We start from the raw sequence: 24703 nt of genomic DNA on the forward strand, positions 1-24703 counted from the left end.
AAGAAAAAGGAATAAAATGTTAACTGAAAATAGAGAAAACTTTTAAGTAAGAATCCTAAGCAGTTTTCAGATGAAACTACTTTATTCAGATTTTTTTAGAGTAAAGGTGTTGTTACCTTCCCCATTAGATAATATTTTTACAAATAGAAAATTGTGTCACTGAAGGCTATACATGTAAACTTAGGTCTTTCAGATCACAGTGCACTACTAACACAATTCTTCTATACCCAGGGTAGTAAAAAATAAGTGGTAATATAAAAGGCACTTCAACGAAGAAAAGCTAAATACTCTTACTCAAATCTTATCAAAGGAAACATGCAAAAATATAGTTTAAAAAAAAAAAACATCTTGCAAAGGAACAATGGGCAGGGAATATCATTTGCTGTCAGACTGTCTAGTGAAACGCTAAATCTGAAACATCTCAGTCAATTGAAAAAAAAAACAACAAAAATCAAAGATCCACAAAATGTCATAAGACATATAATACAATTCACAGGAAAGTGATTAAAGTATCTAAGATAATGTACAGTGACAAAGGATGTACAGGGACAGAAAAAAGAAATAAATAGAAATGATAAAACTCAAACCATTGCTTTAAAAATCGATCATGGAGTGTTACTCAGAAATCTAAATTAAGCAAGTTACATCAATGACTGCTTCATAAACACTCAAGTTAACCTGAGTGATAATTACTTTAGGGATAGTAAAACCTCAGTTTCAAAAGGACAATATTTTAATACAGTTTTGCTAAGTCCCACAAGTAAATTAGAAGTTCTTAGAATAATAAAAACAATGAAGAATAAAACATCTTCAGGAACTGATGATGTACCGTCTTCAGTCATAATTAAATGTGTTAGTGTCATATCAAAACCACTCCCACATATCATAAATACATCATATCAGAAGTACTGTTTCCACAAAGATTAAAAATTTCAAAAGCAAAACCATTACATAAAAAGGGCAGTACATATGAAGTGGGAAACTATAGTCAAATAGCCTTGTTATCTATATTTTCTGAAGTAACAGAGACAGTCATGAAACACAAAGCAGCAAATTGCCTTGAAAAATTCAATCTCTTGTCTGTATATCAACACAATTTCTGAAGAGACATGAGTACAGAGCCAGGTATTATTCATTTCACTGAAACTATTGTAATGATACTAGATAGAAACAACACTACAATACAAATAAATTTGGACTTTTTGAAGGTGTTTGATACTGTGCGCTGTCCCCGCCCCACTGATGAGTTTTATTATTTGCGTAGTTTGGCTCTGTCTTAATGTTGACTAAATTCGTCGAGTGAAAGAGGGGACGGTGCAGCTGATGAAGAAAATGTCACCTATGGCGATCATTCACCAGTAACTGACACTGTCTGACTGCTTCTTGTAATAACTCTTATTCAGAACTCCTTTTTTACAATAGTTACAGGGATTTATTTCTGATACCTATGTACAGTTGGCTCTTGAGGTGCCGCCTACTGCGTTACTGGACATTAAATTGCTTCTTCCTACTTTCGTTGTTATATACAAAGTTCCTCATTATACATTCTTCATTTTTTTTCCTCCAAAGTCCAACAACCGCCTCGGATTATACCGCCACCATGACTCTGGAACTCCATGGAGCGACATCATCAGCCTCACTGTGTTTGCTCCATGGCGGCCCGCTACTTGCCGCGTGAACAAAAGTCTGCGCCGGTTGCTGGCTTGGTGTTTGAATTATCTGCACATATAAAAACCAAATACTTCCGCAGTATTTATGCACGTAACTAACAAATCCTAACCTGCAACTCAATTTTATCATTTAATTAGAATTTGTGCTAGGCCACGGGCGATAGATGGCACATGCAACCAACCACTTGTCGTCTGTTACACCCAACATGATATCTTGCTAGATAAATTAGAAGGTACTGGTAAATGAGGAACAGGAAAGAAATAGTTCCAGTCATAACCCCAAAACAGGGGACAGGTATTATAAATTACTTTGGAACAAACACTAAAATGTGTGTGGATCTGATACTGACTGTAGGACCTCTATTATTTCTTATTTATGTAAATGATATTAAGATTCCAATCAATGGTACTCCTAACTGTTTGCTGATGACACAAAGTTGTAAAATTTGTATTTGTTTGTATTTGTATTTTATCCATCTCACAACATACCTTTACAGATCATCTGATCATACTGTACAGGAGACACGTCAATTATGGCCTTATGATATACATAATTTCCTAACACTACTTTTTACCAGTACAGGTTGATATTGTACATAGTAATATTATTAAATTGTTTTTCTTGTAATGTAACAGTACATTATGTTTATATACGTACACAATATTATACAAAATGCTATAATATTAAACAGTGACACTGTTCAGATAATGATTTCATTGTACATAAATTCCTCAATTGAATAGTAGCATTTTTCCACCATGAGATCATATAGTTTTCTCTTCAGTGAACCTATCTCCATGCTCAGTACATCTCTACCCTTGAGTTTATTGTAAATTTCCATTCCCATGAACTGGGGTGTATGTTGGTAGAGTTTTAAATGATGTTGTGGAAGCATGAAATTTTCTTTGTGTCTGGTGTTGTACATATGCTGGAAATGATTTTCTTCTGTTAGCTCAGGGTTACTTCGTAAAAAGATGATAATGTCAAATATGTAGGCAGTTGCAAGATGGCGGCAAGTGTTAAAGTGCATCAAATTTCTCTGCAATGAATGGTAATTTCCATGGTAAAAAGAAATCTTGCCCAAAATGTAAGGTCAAAATTGTGAAACTAAGGAAACGCTTATTGAGTGTGCAATTCACAATCAGTTCACAACAAACGGAAATAAATGAACTTAAAGCATGAAATCATCAACTGGTGCATCAAAACACACTGAGACCCACACAAGAAATCACAGACTCTGCAGATGAGTGGATAAAAGCTTCAAAGAAAAACAGCTTTCAGAAAGTGATAAACCATGTGAACAATTTAAATTTAGTGCACGAAAATTCATGTGAAGTAGGGTATTTCAACATCTACAACCAGAGTTTTGGGATATGTAGAAAACTGATTTGAAAAGAACAAATCAACCTTAAATCTTTCAAAAACTGATTATATTCACAACAGAGAAACAAAGTCACATCATGACTTGGACCTCAGAATTCAAAGTAAACAAATTGAGAGGGTAGCTGTCACTTAATATTTAGGTGTGCATGCTGACAAAAATTTGGACTGTTCATGGTGTTGCATCATGGGTTTCATTGTATAAAGTCCCATCCTAAGAACCAAAATGTGGGTTGTTTATTGTGATATGTGTGTGCAACAATGATAAAATGTTTCTAAGTTTGGACAGAAACTCAACTGTAGATTCATTCCTTCTGTATACAGTGGCACAATGCATAAAATGTGTTATGTTTTTGTTATAGTGAATAACACATCTCTACAGCCAAGATGTTAAAAACTAATGATTTAGTTACTGAACAGTTAGTCACTGTAACATGAATAATCAATATCTAGTGCCTAAAAGATTCACTGAAATGATTAAAAACAAGTACTAACCATAATAACAGAAGTGTGTGCCAAACAATAAAAAGAAAATGTAAATCTGAGTGCAAAGAACAAGAACTTTGCTAGGCCCATAAAACCAATTAAGTGAACAGACCTTCAGACAGACAATATGTTATTAACAGATGTGACAGGCAATAATTCCAGTGTATTACCCAAAGAAGAAGCTGACATCCAATGAATAAATTCTCCAAATTATAACCTAACTTCAGCTGTACCATACACAAATCCATGCAGAAAGTCATTTGAACGTCTACAAGTAACACACAAATGAATATAAAAAATGAATTGTGATGCTTTCTGACAGCCACACCATGAGAAATCTGAAAAAGTAAATGAATATAGTATGTCATATATAGCTATAGGTATGATGGAGCTGAGTTCACCTTAGACTGAGATAATGAAAATCAGTAATTCAGTCAGTGAGTCATGTAAGAATGACACTATCATAATCATGGTGTACAAACGTGAGGGTAAACATACTACACAATGCTTAAAACTACACTGCTTGATCTTAAAGTGCCCATCATCATAGTTCTGACATGCCTCACAGATATAACCTACAGGATGACTCAGATGCAAATTTGGGGCTAGCAAAAATAAACAGACAGTTCCAGAGAAATATGCAAGGTCTTCCCACCACAAGAGAATTGTTTATGAAATACAGACAACATCACAACAAGACTGGAAAGTCATACAGTGACAAAATGCTAACAAAATTAATGTAGAAATATGATCTTGTTGAAATAAAAACAACCACTTTTGGCCAAAAACCACACTGTGTAACTGTATGAGCAAACCTGAAACAATGAACTCAGAGTTTCTTTTTGTTGAAACCTACGCAACTACCAAAAAACACAGAAGTATAACAGAAGAGACATTTTTGGGTGATGAAAGGAAAATGACAGATACAGATACAGAAAATGGCATCCACACCGAGAAAACAAATTAACCAGAAACAATGCCCACCCTCAAGAAGTGAGGATTTTCTATGGCCTCACCATAAAAAGAACACCTAGCAGATACAAGTGGTGAAAATGAACAGGTGAAAAAGAAGGTCAATTATATATGTCTGAACATGACAAAAGTACAAAAGTTATGCTCTTTCATCAGAATGTAGAATGATTTACAGATAAAATAAGCAAATTTAAAACACTTTTGTCAGATAATCTGAAGGAACCTTCTTTTAAATGTTTAGGTGAACATTTGATAGGGCAGTGATATGTTGGCAGTTACAAAACTACCAGGATTAAAACCATCCTGCATGGTGGGATATGCATTTTTGTTAGAAGCAACATGAAACATTGCTGCTTAAACTCCTGAGAAAGAAATCAAGACTTTGAAATTTCACTACAGAAGTAACTTCACTAAAAATAATTATAATTTGCCTGTACAGAAACCCAGGTCGGGACTTACTTATATTCCTACAGAAACTAGACAGTGCACTCTAAAATTTTAAAGCTAATAAGAAAATCTAACAGTATGTGATGATTTACATTTAATTTTCAGGACAACTCAAACAAAAAGCAAAATCTTGTGAGCATACTTGTAGTGTATAATTTGCAAACCACTATAGACTCTCCTTCCAGAATTACAAAAACCACATGTACCACTATTGACCAAATATTTAAGAATGCAGAAAGTAATTACTTCCAGGCTGGAACAATAAATACAGGATTTAGTGACCATAATGGTCGGTATATTGCTCCCTATACAACATCCAAAGTCACAATGCAAACCAAATTAGTAAAGAAAAAATAATCCTAAGTGAAAAAATGTAGATAGATACCTTCAGGCAACTGTTAGCTGAGGAAACATTGAATGCAGTATACGAGCATGGCAGTATATGTGAACAGTCTGACAAATTGTTGGAAATATCTACTAAATACAATGAAACCAGATAGCCATTGAAGGAATACAGGCTATTGTCTACTAATAAAAACAAGTATTGGATACCAGCTGAAATTAATATCTCAAGGGGAAAAAAGGGAAACCTATATGGTATTAAAGACACTGTGCGTGTATGACGAATTTCATGCTTACTACAGAAAACACAAGACAATATTTTAACAGTTGCTAAGGAAGCAAAAATGAAGGTAAATGACCTTTATATACAATCTGATGGAAACAAGATGAAAACTACATTGAAAGTTGTGAAACAGCTGAAAACTAATGTCACTACCAACATGCCAATATCACACTTTGTCAACAAGAAGAGAAAAAAACTGACACGAGGAAAGTAGTAAATATGCTCAACAACTGTTTCCAAGTATAAGTAAGCAACTAAACAGTATGATTAATCCACATAACCGAAGTGCAAAGGCACTATCATTCAAAATCAACAACCCTACTACCTCACTTCATCTGTACCAATTGAATGAAGAAGAAATTTTTACTGTCATAAAAACCTTAAAAATCATCGGAGTAGGTGGTATACCTGGTAAAATAATAAGTAGGTTTAGTGAAATCACTGTAAAACCACTGACACATTTATGCAATGGTTTACTGATATCAGGGACCTCCCTATCTAAAAATTGCTAAATTGAAACTTATAGTTAACCCGCGGTCGCTCGTGAATATTGTTTAACTCTCGTGTTAGATTTTTTCTAACAGTGAGATCTTGCACCTTTTTTTTCTCTCTTTATACCAGACAAAGACATATTTATGCAATAAATCATTTCTTTATTATTACCAAAGCATTATGAGTTAGTATAAACGTGGTATGGAACATGTAACTTAAAAATATTTCAACATGCAAAGATTTCACAAACTTTTTTGAGAACAATTACAATGAACAGCAGTTCATAATATTTATAGTAAGTGATGAATTAAGGTTAACAACACTCCTTTTCACTTGTCAGATGCAGATATGGCTTCTTGTGACATACACTCCTGGCAAATAAGAACACTCAATGCTGTATGTTCTTTAGAGGCAGGGCTGCAAAAATGATGGCAGTGATGCTGTGTGAATCCGTTTTTCCTTTTAGGGCAGTAGTGACATCTTGTTTTTTTCTCTTGATTCATTTTCTTCTTTAGCTGTTGGTAGTTTGCAAATGTGTACAACACCTTTTATTTTCTCCTTGAAGCAAAGTGATATTTTCAGAATTGGCATGCGTTTGATCATGTGGGGTTTTGTAAGCATCATACTCAATTCTGTAATGAATCTTCTCCATGGAATTAAGTCATTTGTATTTACCTTATATATTATTTGAGCATTTATTGCTCCGATGTTCAAAAAGCTGAAAAACAGTGTAAGAGGCCAATGATTGCTTATTCTTGAAACAGAATATTCTGATTTCAAACAGTTGACAACATCTACACCTCCTTATGTAAGATTGTGAAACATAATGACTTCAGGTTTGTTCGCTTTGCCACTGTCAGCACCTATAGCATCGTCACTGTGCATGGAGGATAACATTAGAACATTCTTTTTCTGTTTCTTTTTTGGGATGTATGAGCAAATCAAGCAGATGTTGCTTGGTTTTTCTCCAAATGCAAATATGCTGCTGTTTAGTTGTCTACACTTTATGTCCAGAAGTTCTGGTGGAATGTCTCTTCTATTTTCCGTAGAGTACCTACTACTGTGAGTCAATGATTGGTGTACATTTGTTAGCCAATGGTACAGATGTAAAATAAATTGTCCATCATCACGTTTCTCCCTGTTTTGTCAATCGGTCGAATCAATCATAACACCACATTATCTGCGTCACTGGGTACTTGGTATGGCCCAGTAGGCTGTTTGCCTGCATATACTTTCATATTTACTTTATAAAACATTCTGGCATCACCTTAATGCCATATTTTGCATGCTCATTTGCTATATACTGCCTAAGTTTGCAACGTCAATGGAATGGTTCTGACAACTCATCTATCATCGTCAATGCACCAGCACTATAGCTCTTCTTGCTAACATCCACAAAGTTGTCCAATATTTCACTAATAGGTGCCAGATTATCTATTTCCTTTCTCTGAGCTCTCATAGATTTGTCGTCAAACATATAGCTCGGTGAGGTGTGTGGAACCTTCTTTTGCCCATCAATGCAATGAAGAAATCCGGTGCAGTCCCATCAATGGCACATAGCTCATCAGTATTGAGATGCTGTGCTTTTCTCACTCCTGCGAGATATAATACACCAAAGAAAGCAGATTACCCTTCAAAATCTGTCCATGGGCAGTCTCGAGCCCTCCATGAGTAAGATGCTGCCATTCTGTCAAGTTTTTGGTTTGTGTATTCCACAATGCGACCAATTACACTATCTGGAAAAAATAATTTCCAGCATTCCAAAACTGTTTTCAAATATTTTGCAACACCCTTCACACCTGGAAGCTGTATTACAATATTCTGATGGGCAGTTTTTGGTGGCGGAGTGCGTTGCTTCAACCATTCTGTTATTCCATCCTTACCAAGAAATGTTTCACGATCTGTATATTGAGAAACAGGTGTAGCAGAAGCATCAGATTTGCTGTCTTACTGATCTGTTGTGGTATTGATATATTCATGCTCAGAGGGTGCATTAGTATCTTATAAAAGACCCTCTATGTAACTATCCTTGTCTAGTGGTTCACCTAACCACATCAATATCTGTTCCTCTAACATGACTTATTTCCTGAAAAGTTTTATATATTTTCATATCCAACAGAGAATGTTGTGGACTCTGTATAAACAATTGTGTCATTCAATATGTAAAACCCAATAAGAATACTTACTTTTCTTATAAAAGACGTAACTTATGATGAATGCTTTCAGAAGAAAACAAACGAACACAGCCACATGTTACAAGTACAAGAAAGAGACTAAAAGTGAAGCAAGGTGGTATTCCACAAAAGGAGAAATAATTGTAATGTAAAGACTCCCACATTAGAAAAAATCTAACACTTCGCACCACTTCAAATAATGGCACAACTAGCAAGTTATTGTTGAAATTTGATTTTCAAGTCACAAATTAATAGAAGCATGGGATATGAAAGAAAGGATTTCTAGATTGTCAGATCATTAGCTTTGAAACATGCAGGAATATTTAATTAAAATCATAAATGTTAGATATTTTCTAACAACACGAGTGATCGTGGGTTCAATAAAAGAATACACAGAAGAAGTTGTCAGTTACAGCCAGTTGCCCTATTGTCTGGCTTCTCAAATTTTAAAGAACGTCTTCCACAACAGACTGACATGCTTTGTGCAAAAATATCAAATTCCGTCCATACCACAACACAGATTTAGGAAGAACTGCTCAACCATCACTGCTACCTATGAATTTCTGAGAGAAATTTACCAGAAAGTGGACAGTGGCGAATAAATTACTGGAGTATGCCTTGACTTGTTGAAGGCATTCAGTATTACAGATCATGAGACATTGCTATAGAAATTAAATAAATTAGGCACACGAGGCACACCTACTATCTGAGTCAGGTCATACCTTTGAGAACATAAACAAATAGTGGAAGTACTGCATGCAAACAAAATTACAAACCAATACTGAGCTTACTAAGAGATGAAGTACGGTGTTCACGAGCAACAGTACTGGACCAGCCCTGGCCCTCCTATATATAAATGACCTAAAAACAAACATACATTGTCAAAATGTTTATCATTTTCCTTTTCTCATCAGTGCTAAAACAGATAAACTTACTACAAGGAAACATAATGAAGACTATGGTCAGTAAGCAGAATGGCTCACAAACTATAAGCTAACAAGAGCTGAATAAAAAACTGTAGCATTGCTTTATCATCAGATGACCTTCAATCCTGTAGCAAAGAAGCCTTTTGAGTTAACAACACATAAAGTTACCCCCCCTCCCATGAACCATGGACCTTGCCATTGGTGGGGAGGCTTGCATGCCTCAACGATACAGGTAGCTGTACCATAGGTGCAACCACAATGGAGGGGTATCTGTTGAGAGGCCAGACAAACGTGTGGTTCCTGAAGAGGGGCAGCATCCTTTTCAGTAGTTGCAGGGGCAACAGTCTGGATGATTGACTGATGTGACCCTGTAACACTAACCAAAACGGCCTTGTGGTTGTGGTACTGCGAATGGCTGAAAGCAAGGGGAAACTACAGCCGTCATTTTTCCCAAGGGCATGCAGCTTTACTGTATGATTAAATGATGATGGCGTCCTCTTGGGTAAAATATTCCGGAGGTAAAATAGTCCCCCATTCGGATCTCTGGGCGGGGACTACTCAAGAGGACGTTGTTATCAGGAGAAAGAAAACTGGCATTCTATGGATCGGAGCGTGGAATGTCAGATCCCTTAATCAGGCAGGTAGGTTAGAAAATTTAAAAAGGGAAATGGATAGGTTATGGTTAGATATAGTGGGAATTAGTGAAGTTCGGTGGCAGGAGGAACAAGACTTTTGATCAGGTGAATACAGGGTTATAAATACAAAATCAAATAGGGGTAATGCAGTAGTATGTTTAATAATGAATAAAAAAAGGAGTGCGGGTAAGCTACTACAAACAGCATAGTGAGCAAATTATTGTGGCCAAGATAGACACGAATCCCACGTCTACTACAGTAGTACAAGTTTATATGCCAACTAGCTCTGCAGATGATGAAGAAATTGATGAAATGTATGATGAGATAAAAGAAATTATTCAGGTAGTGAAGGGAGACGAAAATTTAATAGTCATGGGTGACTGGAATTCGACAGTAGGAAAAGGAAGAGGTGGAAACATAGTAGGTGAATATGGATTGGGGCTAAGAAATGAAAGAGGAAGCCGCCTGGTACAATTTTGCACAGAGCATAACTTAATCATAGCGAACCAATTCCAATCCCAAAGAAAGCAGGTGTTGACAGATGTGAAAATTACTGAACTATCGGTTTAATAAGTCACAGCCGCAAAATACTAATGCGAATTCTTTACAGACGAATGGAAAAACTGATAGAAGCCGACCTCGGGGAAGATCAGTTTGGATTCCGTAGAAATGTTGGAACACGTGACGCAATACTGACCCTACAACTTATCTTAGAAGAAAGAGTAAGGAAAGGCAAACCTACGTTTCTAGCTTTTGTAGACTTAGAGAAAGCTTTTGACAATGTTGATTGGAATACTCTCTTTCAAATTCTGAAGGTGGCAGGGGTAAAATACAGGGAGCGAAAGGCTATTTACAATTTGTACAGAAAGCAGATGGCAGTTATAAGAGGCGAGGGACATGAAAGGGAAGCAGTGGTTGAGAAGGGAGTGAGACAGGGTTATAGCCTCTCCCAGATACTATTCAATCTGTATATTGAGCAAGCAGTAAAGGAAACAAAAGAAAGGTTCGGAGTAGGTATTAAAATCCATGGAGAAGAAATAAAAACTTTGAGGTTCGCCGATGACATTGTAATTCTGTCAGAGACAGCAAACGACTTGGAAGAGCAGTTGAACGGAATGGACAGTGTCTTGAAAGGAGGGTATAAAATGAACATCAACAAAAGCAAAACTAGGATAATGGAATGTAGTCGAATTAAGTCGGGTGATGCTGAGGGAATTAGGTTAGGAAATGAGACACTTAAAGTAGTAAAGGAGTTTTGCTATTTGGGGAGCAAAATAACTGATGATGGTTCATCTACATCTACATCTACATTTATACTCTGCAAGCCACCCAACGGTGTGTGGCGGAGGGCACTTTACGTGCCACTGTCATTATCTCCCTTTCCTGTTCCAGTCGCGTATGGTTCGCGGGAAGAATGACTGTCTGAAAGCCTCTGTGCGCGCTCTAATCTCTCTAATTTTACATTCGTGATCTCCTTGGGAGGTATAAGTAGGGGGAAGCAATATATTCGATACTTCATCCAGAAACGCACCCTCCCGAAACCTGGCGAGCAAGCTACACCGCGATGCAGAGCGCCTCTCTTGCAGAGTCTGCCACTTGAGTTTGTTAAATATCTCCGTAACGCTATCACGGTTACCAAATAACCCTGTGACAAAACGCGCCGCTCTTCTTTGGTACTTCTCTATCTCCTCAGTCAACCCGATCTGGTACGGATCCCACACTGATGAGCAATACTCAAGTATAGGTCGAACGAGTGTTTTGTAAGCCACCTCCTTTGTTGATGGACTACATTTTCTAAGGACTCTCCCAATGAATCTCAACCTGGTACCCGCCTTACCAACAATTAATTTTATATGATCATTCCACTTCAAATCGTTCCGCACGCATACTCCCAGATATTTTACAGAAGTAACTGCTACCAGTGTTTGTTCCGCTATCATATAATCATACAATAAAGGATCCTTCTTTCTATGTATTCGCAATACATTACATTTGTCTATATTAAGGGTCAGTTGCCACTCCCTGCACCAAGTGCCTATCCGCTGCAGATCTTCCTGCATTTCGCTACAATTTTCTAATGCTGCAACTTCTCTGTATACTACAGCATCATCCGCGAAAAGCCGCATGGAACTTCCGACACTATCTACTAGGTCATTTATATATATTGTGAAAAGCAATGGTCCCATAACACTCCCCTGTGGCACGCCAGAGGTTACTTTAATATCTGTAGACATCTCTCCGTTGATAACAACATGCTGTGTTCTGTTTGCTAAAAACTCTTCAATCCAGCCACACAGCTGGTCTGATATTTCGTAGGCTCTTACTTTGTTTATCAGGCGACAGTGCGGAACTGTATTGAACGCCTTCCGGAAGTCAAGAAAAATAGCATCTACCTGGGAGCCCGTATCTAATATTTTCTGGGTCTCATGAACAAATAAAACGAGTTGGGTTTCACACGATCGCTGCTTCCGGAATCCATGTTGATTCCTACATAGTAGATTCTGAGTTTCCAAAAATGACATGATACTCGAGCAAAAGACATGTTCTAAAATTCTACAACAGATCGACGTCAGAGATATAGGTCTATAGTTTTGCGCATCTGCTCGACGACCCTTCTTGAAGACTGGGACTACCTGTGCTCTTTTCCAATCATTTGGAACCTTCTGTTCCTCTAGAGACTTGCGGTACACGGCTGTTAGAAGGGGGGCAAGTTCTTTCGCGTACTCTGTGTAGAATCGAATTGGTATCCCGTCAGGTCCAGTGGACTTTCCTCTGAAGTAGAGAGGATATAAAATGTAGACTGGCAATGGCAAGGAAAGTGTTTCTGAAGAAGAGAAATTTGTTAACATCGAGTATTGATTTAAGTGTCAGGAAGTCGTTTCTGAAAGTATTTGTATGGAGTGTAGCCATGTATGGAAGTGAGACATGGACGATAAATAGTTTGGACAAGAAGAGAATAGAAGCTTTCGAAATGTGGTGCTACAGAAGAATGCTGAAGATTAGATAGGTAGATCACATAACTAATGAGGAGGTATTGAATAGAATTGGGGAGAAGAGGAGTTTGTGGCACAACTTGACAAGAAGAAGGGACCGGTTGGTAGGACATGTTCTGAGGCATCAGGGAATCACAAATTTAGCATTGGAGAGAGAGAGAGAGAGAGGGGGGGGGGGGGAGATGGCAATTGAATCTCAATGTAGACAAGTGTAATGTGCTGCAAATACATAGAAAGAAAGATCCTTTATCATTTAGCTACAATATAGCAGGTCAGCAACTGGAAGCAGTTAATTCCATAAATTATCTGGGAGTAGGCATTAGGAGTGATTTAAAATGGAATGACCATATAAAATTAATCGTCAGTAAAGCAGATGCCAGAATGAGATTCATCAGAAGAATCCTAAGGAAATTCAATCCGAAAACAAAGAAAGTAGGTTACAGTACACTTGTTTGCCCACTGCTTGAATACTGCTCACCAGTGAGGGATCCATACCAGATAGGGTTGATAGAAGAGATAGAGAAGATCCAACAGAGAGCAGCGCACTTCATTACAGGACCATTTAGTAATCACGAAAGCATTGCTGAGATGATAGATAAACTCCAGTGGAAGACTGTAAGAGAGACACTCAGTAGCTCAGTATGGGCTTTTGTTGAAGTTTCGAGAACATACCTTCATGGAGGAGTCAAGCAGTATATTGCTCCCTCATATGTATATCTCGTGAAGAGATCACACAGAGGCATACCGACAATCTTTCTTTCCACGAACAATACGAGACTGGAATAGAAGGGAGAACCGATAGAGGTACTTAAAGTACCCTCCACCACACACCAGCAGGTGGCTTGCGGAGTATCGATGTAGATGTAGATGTAATCAGAGAGTATATGTAATTTTGAATGTGATATTGTGTAGGGTACTGTAGAGCCTTGTATTTTATGCTATGCATTTTCTGACAAAACCTATTCAATAAATATTGTCTCTTTATGAATAAATTTCTACTACTACTACTACTACTACTACTACCACCACCACCACCACCACCACCACCACCACCACCACCACAACCACTACTACCACCTAGGCTAACCATATTTTTTGGGTCCAACCCAGGACATATTTTTATGTTTACTTAAAAGTCTTAACAGTTTACTGAAACATTACACTTTATTTACTAAGTTGTAGTTTTCACCAGACGACTTTTTTTCAGAAATGCTTTGTGTTCAGTAGTTCCTAAAATAGGTCCATCTCAATCACTTTCAACTATTCTGAATGCATTTTCATACCCCATTATCTTCACATTATCAGTCACAGTTTGAGCAGTTTAACTTCAAGTCCTTCATCCAGGCTGAAATATCTTATAAGAAATAGAATGAGTTTTCCTTCACTTTTGTTTCTGTTATCCACTGTTTATGTTACACAATTAATGTTTTCCAAAGAAGATAGTGCATTATCAAATACCGTAGGAACAATGAAGCAACATTAACAACAATTGCCTTTGTTTTGGTTCTAGCAGATGAATATTTTGGTTCACTAAGATTTTAACCAGATTATATGTTCAGTCTATTTTAAAAGTGTGTTTGTAACTAACCGCATGATATGAAAATTTAGCCCCTTTTGTAGCATATTCCAAATCACAATCCCCCTCCCCCCCCCCCCCCCCACAAAAAAAAGAGCAGCAGAATATTCTCCAGTACATAGTATGCGACAAACACATTCATTGTTACTGTCACTGTACAAATTCAAGAAATTGCATTCCTTTTGCAGGTTAACATTAAACACACACACACACATTTGCTTTTGTCCACTGCTAAATGATAAACAAAAAACAAATAAATATAAAATGACCAGCTTATTGAAATAGAAGAAAATTTCACCAAAAATAATCCTAGAAATTTTTATCAAACTTTTAAACACATACTTCAAGGATATCCACCACCAAGTGTTTGTTTCAAAGATGAAAATGGCAAAATGGGATTAAATAACAAAGAAAATTGTGAAATATTTGCAAATTTTTTGAAAAACTTATAACTGTCCAGTTCCAACAGATAAATTAGAATTTCCAGTGACACCTCAAAATCTAAAGGAAGATTTCCCACCAACAGAGTCAGAAATTCATGAAGCCATCAGAACACTCAAAAATAATAAAGCAAGTGGTGAAGACTCCATTACAGTAGAATTACTGAAGTGGTCAGAAACAAAAATCATAAAGGATCTACAACAGCTTCTTGAGAACAGTTGGAAAACTGAAAAGATTCCGGATGAACGGAAAACAGCATTAATCCACCTGCAACATAAAAAGGGAGACAAACAAAATGTCAATAATTACAGAGGAGTGTCACTTCTGGCAGTGGCATACAAAATATTATCAAAAATTCTCCTTAACAGAGTGGTAGATACTTTAGACAAACAACTGGGAGAATATCAGTGTGGTTTTTGAAAGGGAACATCTTGTGCAGAACAAATTTTTAACTTAAAGTCAATAATTTGCCACAGAATGTTAACCGGAAAACCAATAATATTGTCATTTATTGATTTCAAGAAAGTACTTGATTGTATAGACAGAGAAACAACAGATAAAGCCATTAGAGAATTTGGTGTTGAATCAATAATTTGTGAAACACTAACAGGTACATTATCTAACGTCAAATTTATGGGAGAAGTATCTCAGCCATTTGAAATAAAAACTGGTGATAGACAAGGTGATGGTTCATCACCTTTACTGTTTAATTGTGTTCTAGAAAAAATTGTAAAGATCTGGAATTTGGAGCTAAAAAATTACAAAATTGAACCAATTACTCTGGGAAGGAAAACAAATGGAATTAAGGTAAAGTGCTTGGCTTTTGCGGATGATTTTACAATACTTTCAGAAAACCTGACAGAAGCAGTTATCCAAATACACCTTCTGGAAAAAATAGCAAACAGAACTGGTCTCAGGATTTCAGCTGAAAAAACAAAATTCAAGACAAATATAAAAAAATGCGCCAAAATTCATACAAACACAAATAGGTAAAATAAGGCGAGTAAATAAATCTAAATATCATGGAGAGACTATACAACAAAATGGACTAGAAAAATCTGCAATTGATGTAAGAATTGACAAAATGGAAAGAGCATATTGCTTGGCCAAAAATATTTACAACAATAAATGTATATCTATAATAACAACACTAAAACATTACACCACAGTCACAGTGGTATGACCAGAATGTTTATAAGGATCTGAATGCCTAATGATGAACTATAAGATGGACAGACTAAAGGTACTGGAAAGAAGGATTATTAGAAAAATAATGGGTGGAATAAAAACTGCAGATGGCTGGAAAATAAGGAGTAATGAGGAAATCTACAAAAATATAGAGAAAATATCTGAAGTAATGGCCAAACAAAGATTAACCTTTTTTGGAAACCTCTACCGAATGGATAGAAATAGACTAACAAAACAAATACTCCTATATTTCTGGAAGAAGAAATCAACAATAGCATGGATTACAGAAGTAAGGAAAGATCTTGAAAGAAACAACATCGAAGAATCAGAAATAGAAGAAAGAAACTGTTTTAAAAACAAAATATCAAATTTGGAAGGCTTTCAAAGCAGAAGAAATTTAAAAAAGGGGAGCAACATGGACAGAAGGAAGGAAGAGTCTTCATGGGGTGAAAATTAGGGAATACTGGAAAAATAGGAAACAACAACAAAGGAAGAAGAGGAACTGAAGTTGTTAATGTGATCCTAGTTCGTCAATACAACTGTAAAAAAATACCACAAACATGTAGATGAGTTACAATACTTCACACAAAAAAACAACAAACCCATTGCCCCTGTTGTGTTGTCAAATGAATAATGGTAAAATGAAAAGTTGTGGCAGAACTGGTAGCCACACCTCACCATCAACATCAGTGTTTGCTCCAAGGTCAGCTAACAGAGGCACAGCCATAAGAGAATGTTTAAAAACAAGATGTCAAACATATAACTTAGATCTAAAATTAAAAAAAAATCCTGGCCAGTCATGAAATTCTCAAGTCCTGGACATTACCCAGAATACTACTAAAAAACTAGGACTGTACAGGCTAACCCAAGATATATGGTAAGCTCACTACTACAATAATGTTTTTGAATTTGCTAAATGATTTTACATGGTTGCTCTTACAACTGTTTGCGTTTTGTTCAGCTTTTGTTTGGCAACAAGGATTCAACATTATTTGAATCTGCTGTAAATCTCCCTCTCCTCATCCTCTCATAGTAACTATGTAGCACTATTAAGCACCACAGTCAAGTGATCCCATCTTCCACAACACAAACACATCTAGCACATATAACAATTCTGAAATGGTGCCATAGATCTTTCACATTTCCCTTCTTAGGCTAAATGTCCACTGTTAACTGCTGCACAAACAGATGTAGCATACATTTTATAACAATTCTGAAATGGTGCCATAGATCCTTCACATTCCCCTTTTCAAGCTAAATGTTTGCTGTTAACTGCTGAGATAGTTGGAAAAAGATATGATATCACTTGACTATATAATAAGCAATAAGTTTCTGGATCAATTTAACATGGAATGATCACACTGATTTTGTTGTGAGAACTTCAGATGCCAGATGAAGATTTATAGGAAGAATCCTATACAATAGTAATTCACTCATGAAGGAGTCATCAATTTTTTGGTGTTGTTCATCAGTCTGGGACCCTCATTCAGTTGTATTAATGTAGGCGGTAAAGAAGATTGAAATAAGATTAATCAATTTGTCAGAGGTTTGGTAAATCAGTGTGAAAACAAAACAAATCCTCATTAAACTCCAGTAAGAGATATTGCGAGAAAGACATTGTACAACACAGACAGCCTTAGTCTCAAAATTCTGAGAGACCACATTTTGATATAAGTCAATAAACATATTACCTTCTCTAACATTTACTTGCATAAAGACCGCAACAGGAAAGTTAGAGAAATGTGATCTGGTTTGTGGAATACAAATGTTCATTTAAAGGTAGTAGTCGATGGAAGGCACAGAAAAGTTGTGCATGCACAACACAATGTAAAACAAACTATTGCTGTTGAAAAGGGGATTTTTCAAAATTTTCTTGGTAGTTACATGTTTGTAAACCACATATTTTAAAAGTTCAGTGTTTTATTTATAACATCAACTGGCAGTCACATTATCATACAATTTAATGGCAATAATACACTATGTGCTACACCCTGTTTTCATCCCATACATAATGAATGAAGAGAAGACTTTCTCATGACAATGCACAGTGCCACATCAGTCCTGCCTACTATACCCATCTCACATCTGAAATCTCACCAAAACAAAAATCAGTTTAGGGGCATTCATCTGATAAATCTGTAACAGTGTTCAAAATACAGGATGTGAATGTAAGAACCTGAGAAATAATGGACTATGACATGTATTCAAGGACTTGCAGAAGTGTTGTGAAAAGTGCATCAAAATACAAGGGGTACATCAAACAGTTGTGACAACAGAATGATAAGTAAGTATCTGTGAAATAAATTCAAAGTCATTCATATACAGAGCTCATAATATGTGATGGCTCTCCTAGCATCAACAGAGGAAATATGTACATATTACTAAATTCTCCATTCTTACAATAACATAGTGACATTAATCCAACAATGACAGGCATTCATTTTAATGGAAGCTCATGTTATAAGCCTCCTTCTTCATTATTATGTTGAGGAAGATTCGTCTGTGTCTGAACCATATTCAGTCCGACATATTTTTCCTTTGGTTAAGTTTTCATATGATCACTTTGACATTTCCACATAGTAAAGCTGCCTTCAGCTCAAAGGTTATTTTGACCACTGCAGTGTTTTACTGGACATGATCCCAATGGAGGTAGTATCCCCTTCCTCTGACACTGAGCTGACTCATGCAGCCAATTACACAAGAACCCACAGTTTATTGTGGACTCCAGGCCATGGTGAATCTCGACATTTCTCAAATTAACAAATCTTTGCCAGATGTGAAAGAAGTGGTAAGTAACAGGAAAAGGACAACTGTAGACTAACAGCCTCAACGGGTGCGGGGCAAAGTCAGGACATGCGGGGACCAAGCAGCAATCGGTATTGTAATTGTAAACTGTCGAAGCTGCGTTGGTAAAGTACCGGAACTTCAAGCGCTGATAGAAAGCACCGAAGCTGAAATCGTTATAGGTACAGAAAGCTGGCTGAAGCCAGAGATAAATTCTGCCGAAATTTTTACAAAGGCACAGACGGTGTTTAGAAAGGATAGATTGCATGCAACCGGTGGTGGAGTGTTCGTCGCTGTTAGTAGTAGTTTATCCTGTAGTGAAGTAGAAGTGGATAGTTCCTGTGAATTATTATGGGTGGAGGTTACACTCAACAACCGAGCTAGGTTAATAATTGGCTCCTTTTACCGACCCCCCGACTCAGCAGCATTAGTGGCAGAACAACTGAGAGAAAATTTGGAATACATTTCACATAAATTTTCTCAGCATGTTATGGTCTTAGGTGGAGATTTCAATTTACCAGATATAGACTGGGACACTCAGATGTTTAGGACGGGTGGTAGGGACAGAGCATCGAGTGACATTATACTGAGTGCACTATCCGAAAATTACCTCGAGCAATTAAACAGAGAACCGACTCGTGGAGATAACATCTTGGACCTACTGATAACAAACAGACCCGAACTTTTCGACTCTGTAAGAGCAGAACAGGGAATCAGTGATCATAAGGCCGTTGCAGCATCCCTGAATATGGAAGTTAATAGGAATATAAAAAAAGGGAGGAAGGTTTATCTGTTTAGCAAGAGTAATAGAAGGCAGATTTCAGACTACCTAACAGATCAAAACGAAAATTTCTGTTCGGACACTGACAATGTTGAGTGTTTATGGAAAAAGTTCAAGGCAATCGTAAAATGCGTTTTAGACAGGTACGTGCCGAGCAAAACTGTGAGGGACGGGAAAAACCCACCGTGGTACAACAACAAAGTTAGGAAACTACTGCGAAAGCAAAGAGAGCTTCACTCCAAGTTTAAACGCAGCCAAAACCTCTCAGACAAACAGAAGCTAAACGATGTCAAAGTTAGCGTAAGGAGGGCTATGCGGGAAGCGTTCAGTGAATTCAAAAGTAAAATACTAGGTACCGACTTGATAGAAAATCCTAGGAAGTTCTGGTCTTACGTTAAATCAGTAAGTGGCTCGAAACATCATGTCCAGACACTCCGGGATGATGATGGCATTGAAACAGAGGATGACAAGCGTAAAGCTGAAATACTAAACACCTTTTTCCAAAGCTGTTTCACAGAGGAAGACCGCACTGCAGTTCCTTCTCTAAATCCTCGCACCAACGAAAAAATGGCTGACATTGAAATAAGTGTCCAAGGAATAGAAAAGCAACTGGAATCACTCAACAGAGGAAAGTCCACTGGACCTGACGGGATACCAATTCGATTCTACACAGAGTACGCGAAAGAACTTGCCCCCCTTCTAACAGCCGTGTACCGCAAGTCTCTAGAGGAACGGAAGGTTCCAAATGATTGGAAAAGAGCACAGGTAGTCCCAGTCTTCAAGAAGGGTCGTCGAGCAGATGCGCAAAACTATAGACCTATCTCTCTGACGTCGATCTGTTGTAGAATTTTAGAACATGTCTTTTGCTCGAGTATCATGTCGTTTTTGGAAACTCAGAATCTACTATGTAGGAATCAACATGGATTCCGGAAACAGCGATCGTGTGAAACCCAACTCGCTTTATTTGTTCATGAGACCCAGAAAATATTAGATACAGGCTCCCAGGTAGATGCCATTTTCCTTGACTTCCGGAAGGCGTTCGATACAGTTCCGCACTGTCGCCTGATAAACAAAGTAAGAGCCTACGGAATATCAGACCAGCTGTGTGGCTGGATTGAAGAGTTTTTAGCAAACAGAACACAGCATGTTGTTCTCAATGGAGAGACATCTACAGACGTTAAAGTAACCTCTGGCGTGCCACAGGGGAGTGTTATGGGACCATTGCTTTTCACAATATATATAAATGACCTAGTAGATAGTGTCGGAAGTTCCATGCGGCTTTTCGCGGATGATGCTGTAGTATACAGAGAAGTTGCAGCATTAGAAAATTGTAGCGAAATGCAGGAAGATCTGCAGCGGATAGGCACTTGGTGCAGGGAGTGGCAACTGACCCTTAACATAGACAAATGTAATGTATTGCGAATACATAGAAAGAAGGATCCTTTATTGTATGATTATATGATAGCGGAACAAACACTGGTAGCAGTTACTTCTGTAAAATATCTGGGAGTATGCGTGCGGAACGATTTGAAGTGGAATGATCATATAAAATTAATTGTTGGTAAGGCGGGTACCAGGTTGAGATTCATTGGGAGAGTCCTTAGAAAATGTAGTCCATCAACAAAGGAGGTGGCATACAAAACACTCGTTCGACCTATACTTGAGTATTGCTCATCAGTGTGGGATCCGTACCAGATCGGGTTGACGGAGGAGATAGAGAAGATCCAAAGAAGAGCGGCGCGTTTCGTCACAGGGTTATTTGGTAACCGTGATAGCGTTACGGAGATGTTTAACAAACTCAAGTGGCAGACTCTGCAAGAGAGGCGCTCTGCATCGCGGTGTAGCTTGCTCGCCAGGTTTCGAGAGGGTGCGTTTCTGGATGAGGTATCGAATATATTGCTTCCCCCTACTTATACCTCCCGAGGAGATCACGAATGTAAAATTAGAGAGATTAGAGCGCGCACAGAGGCTTTCAGACAGTCGTTCTTCCCGCGAACCATACGCGACTGGAACAGGAAAGGGAGATAATGACAGTGGCACGTAAAGTGCCCTCCGCCACACACCGTTGGGTGGCTTGCGGAGTATAAATGTAGATGTAGAACCCTGGACCTTTGGATATTTAATCTGACATCTAGCCACTGAGCCACACACCATTTCCATGCTTCAAAATAAGGAAAATTGCTTAATGAGTATGATTAATAGTTTTTCACATAACTGTACTTTGCCACAGAATGAAGGTAAGCATACCTGAAACTTTCCGATGAACTTCATACTATTTATCATGCAGTAGAGTACCTAGTGGTGGTGGGAGAGGAACTATACACTGGGTTATCTCCTGTAAAATTAATCACAGATACCCCATTAAGAAAATTTATTGGGTGGGCCAGTAGAGTTGGTCAAGATTATTTGCATGTTCACCTCTGGACAACACTAACAGAGAATTAAGGATCTATCATTTTGGAAGTGAGCTTTCTCCACACATGACATACAAGTATTTAGCATCTGTAATGTCCAAATTATCCTTAACCATAATTAGTCCTAGGAAATGGGAACAGGAGCGAAGTAATACAATGATATCATGTTCAACACCATCACACAGCCTCCTTTCTGTCTGTTGCAGACAATTCTTTGGATGTCATCAATGAAACTAATGAATGAAGGAAAATTGCATTATGCAGTTCAGTATTCATATCGGAAGACACGTATAGAAGGTAGTGCTTTTGATAAACAGCTTAAAACATGTTGTTTGTGTATGTGTTGTCTTTGGTCATTTATCTTCAGTTGGCCCATTATGCAGCACCACTACTCAGCAACTGCTGGAGTACTGGTTATTCATCATGTTTTAATGTTACTATTAATACAAATTGATAAAACAAATATTATACTACACTAATTTGGGACCACTCTATCAACCATGCATGTAAAACATCACTTTAAAAATAATTTTATTTGTAACAGGAAATAAACCAATGCTTTCGATTGATGCAGGGACTTGTATGAAAGACGTGATGAGCAGCACTTGTTTTGGCTGACTCCCACTAAACATTGCAACAGCAAAATTGCAAATATCTGCTGAAACACAACAGAAAATGCACATGATGACTCTTGGGAGGGACACTACAGATGACTTGTCTGGGTGTAACCGTAATTGTCTTTGCGGGTCAGTTTACAGGTATCAAATGTGCCATGCCATCATGGTCAGTGCATATGGTGCGGTAGATCACAGCTCACATTTTTCCCACAAGATGTCATTGCAAACATCAACGAAATAATTATGGAACAGATAAAATTCATGCCTTCTGAGAATTTGCAGGCTACAGTGCCTGTCTGGCATTAGTATCAAAATCATTACAGTAGTTCCTAAGTTTATCCTTCACATATAGGCTGGAAAGAGTGGTGGAAGGACAATATTTGTGTAGATTCTGGTAGTAATCTCATGTGGCTCAATGGCTTGGGCAAGTCTTTCAATTGAACATCACTTCAGTGACCCACATTTTATGTCTGGCAAATCTCGATGTTAATGCTAGGTCAAAAAGTACAGTTAAATGTCATAGGTCCACCTGGGATTTGATTATGTGATATTTCATTTCCAGGCATGTGCTCTATGCTAGATCACCAGGCTAGACAACGGTTCTGGTCGAGCTCCACTGTTCTCAATAGTTAGGCAGCTGCACCACTGGGTAGCAATGGCATTTGTTCCATACGATTACGGGACTTTGATTCATCGTAAATCAGCAAATTTTGACAAAAATTTATAAATTTTATATAAACAAATCTTCCTCATGAATCAGTCTATCTATTAGTCAAGACTGGATCAAAATCTGTACAGTGGTTTCTGGGATTTGTCTGATCATACAGTCAGAAAGTGTGGCATGAAATGGACATACAATCAAAATTGTGAAACTGTTATTCAGATAATGATTAAGTATGAACCAGTCCCTCAAAGATACATTAAATTAACCTACTCAATGATTTGGACAGAAATCTGCACAACCCGTAAGACTTTAGAGCCTTTTCCACACTCATCTCACTATATATAAAACAGTGGATGAATCATTGTCAAGAAGAACTGCTGCCCTTTTGTCAGAATATAAAATGTAATCAAGGAAAATGTGGCACAGCAACACTCGTACAAGCAATGTACTCTGGTAGCTCCTCCTCCTGTAAGGGTTGCCTGTGTGTCAGAGTACAGTGCCCTACTCTCAGTTATGTTAAGGTCACTAATTTGTACCTGTGTGACTCCAGTGATGCTCATCATGGCAAAACTTTTGGCTCCATCAGCCTTAATTTATTACTTTGTACTGCTAGCCTCTCATTCTCCCACTTCACCTAACTCTTCTCCTCAACAAGTTACAGCTGTCAAGGGGACAGCATGGGATAGTACATTAATTTTTCTGCAGTCACCACTTGCTGCCATGTTAGCTTGCCCATTTCTCTGGATTCCTGCATGGTCTGACCTCCAGAAGAATGATACTTCCTTCCCTTGATATGATACAAAGTGAAAGGTATTTTTGCTACACACTAGTGAAAACATAGAGACTGTCATGGTAAAACTTCTGCTCACACACATTTATTTTGACATGTTTATGTACAGTTAAGAAGTTATATCTACTGCAAAGGGCAACACAACCTGCAGACTTAACAGAACACCAATAGATGGCGTAGGAGTCTTCATTCCCCAATAGGTGTCGTGTATGTTTTAAACAGCTTTGTGTGCTGAGCACATTTGCTGAATGGTCTATATAGCACCTAAGGCATCAGAGCAAATGAGGAAATTATTCCATCAATTGCACCTCATCTGCTCCTTTAGGATTGTAGGGATTTCTGTGTCAAAGACAGTGATTGCATCTGGAAGTCAACTCACTGCCAGGAGAAATTATTCAGCAGCTGACAGTACACCCCTGCTTAGACTTATGAATGTAAACAACTAATGTAAAAATTAACAAATGGCTTGCTTAAAATAAAATCTGGTGTGCAAAATTTCTTGTAACGTACTTTCTCAAATTTAAGATCCTGGGTCTCACTACTAATCACAGAGCATACTTTCTCTGGCCCAGAGTCATAGAATTAACCTTGATTGGTAGGGGAAAACACAGACAGCCTACAACAGGTCAGTTTGATTGGTGTTTGAG

At 37.6% G+C, this 24703-nt stretch overlaps 1 protein-coding gene across 3 annotated transcripts in view; it reads right to left on the reverse strand.

The window, feature by feature from the left end:
- The window catches only part of LOC126183733 (uncharacterized), a 69279-nt gene that overhangs the window by 29667 nt on the left and 14909 nt on the right, over positions 1 to 24703 (reverse strand). The window contains exon 1 of one of the 3 annotated variants that reach the window (XR_007536797.1): positions 1446 to 1652. The exons of the other annotated variants lie outside the window; for them this stretch is intronic. The gene's annotated coding sequence lies outside the window, so the exon portion shown is untranslated. Of the gene's footprint in view, positions 1 to 1445; positions 1653 to 24703 lie in introns of those variants that run through there. 3 annotated transcript variants of the gene reach the window in all.

This window comes from Schistocerca cancellata, chromosome 4 (assembly GCF_023864275.1).
Source record: "Schistocerca cancellata isolate TAMUIC-IGC-003103 chromosome 4, iqSchCanc2.1, whole genome shotgun sequence".
NCBI classification, from domain to species: domain Eukaryota; kingdom Metazoa; phylum Arthropoda; class Insecta; order Orthoptera; family Acrididae; genus Schistocerca; species Schistocerca cancellata.